The following is a 1,681-nucleotide window of genomic DNA, read 5'->3' as shown; positions in this document are numbered from 1 at the left end:
CCTGCTGAAGTGCCACCTCAGTCCCTAGACAAGGAAAAGAAGATACAAACTAGTTATTTAAATTACATTTTTATTAATTTCTATTATTGGTTGCCTATTAAATGAGTAAAGAGAAACAGGCTTGGTTAATATATTTCTTAAAGAGTAAAACAGACCTTTGAACTAAAGTTCCCTCCCCTCTCAAACTCTGTCTGGGCCTAACACCATGTCTGCTAACAATGGGCCAATGACCTTTATCAATAGCCAGAGGATCTGAGTCACCAGTTTCGGGCAATTAAAAGGATTTGAGAGAAAGGGCCTTTTTTTTTCCAAAGAAAAGAGGGAAGAAAACTTAACTAGATTTACTAAAAAAGATTAAGAACTCTGAAAGAGATATCCCTTATCATTTCCTGCTAAAAGATTAAAATTTTTACAAGTGATATCCTGTATCGTTTCCTCCCTCTTTTGATGGGTCTCATATCTATGAGACCAGCTTAAGATGAAATCGATCTCTTTGTTGCTGTAAGAAAATTCTTCCCATAGGTTTCAGTTTTGTCTTAGGTATCCAACTGGCAATAGACCTACAGGTGGGAGCACATTAGATGCAGCAACAAGCATTAACTTCTACAAAGATAAACAAAATGAAAATAAGAAATGTGTCCTTTAAATTCTTTGCATCTATGGTTATGTCTAAGTAATAAGTTATCTATAGTGGCCCTGTTTTCAAGGATAGCTTGACCCATCCTAATTTTTCTCCCATGGCATGTATGGCCTGAGAGGTTGTGTTTAAGGCTTTTGCCATGGAGCAGGCTATTCTGCTGACTTCTATATTTAGGGCAATAGTCATAGATAGTACAATGAATAAAGACAAAGCAGTATATTCAGCTGGACTAAATAAGTGTAGGTCACTATTACAGCTGGGGTCAAGGGTAAGCTCCCTGTGGTGCCTAGTTGGAGACTTTTGAGGCATAAATACAGTTAGTCTTCCCAGGGAACAAGGTCCCCCAGTGAAGAGGAATTTTCCACTCAAATGGCTAACCTTGTAATCAGCTCTTTGTTCAGCTTCTGTAGACATGATTCCTGCATAGGCCGAAGGGCAGAGTGATATTGAAATAAACTGAAGACTCACTCTCCCCTTTGCTTGTTCTGTCTAGATAACAGATATATTGCCTTTGCTTGTTAAGAACAGATATGTTGCCTTTGCTTGTTAAATGCTATAAAAGTAAGGTTACCCCTGGGCTTGGGGCCCAGATCTTCACAGTGCTAGCTCTTATGGGACCGCCGGCATAATAAACCTGAGTTCTCCAACTCTCCGAGTGGTGTTTTGTTTCTTGCTGATCTTGTTTCTGTAACACCAGTACTGTTACCAGCAACATAAGAATAAATAGTTCTTCCATAAATAAGAAACTATCCAGTGGGTAATTTAACATGTGCATTTGCATAGCTTACAGAAGTAGTAGAGCTGCAGTTCAAGGTCATATTATCTGAGATGTTAAAACATTGGTTAGTACACTTAGTAAATGTTATGCATTTTTCTGCTGGTGTTATAGTAGAAATTTTTAAAGAAAACATAGCCTTATCCTTCCTGAGTTTCAGGTGTGGGACCTTTCTGTTTGCATGGAGGGCTGACTTTCAACAGATTGTGGGGAGGTAGTTGCTCTGCTAGTAAGAAACCCTGACATAGAGACGAGTTGTCTACAAA

The sequence above is a fragment of the Pteropus alecto genome, unplaced genomic scaffold, assembly GCF_000325575.1.
Source record: "Pteropus alecto unplaced genomic scaffold, ASM32557v1 scaffold139, whole genome shotgun sequence".
Lineage (NCBI taxonomy): Eukaryota > Metazoa > Chordata > Mammalia > Chiroptera > Pteropodidae > Pteropus > Pteropus alecto.
The sequence above is the reverse complement of the archived record's forward strand: the minus strand, read 5'-3'. Positions refer to the sequence as shown.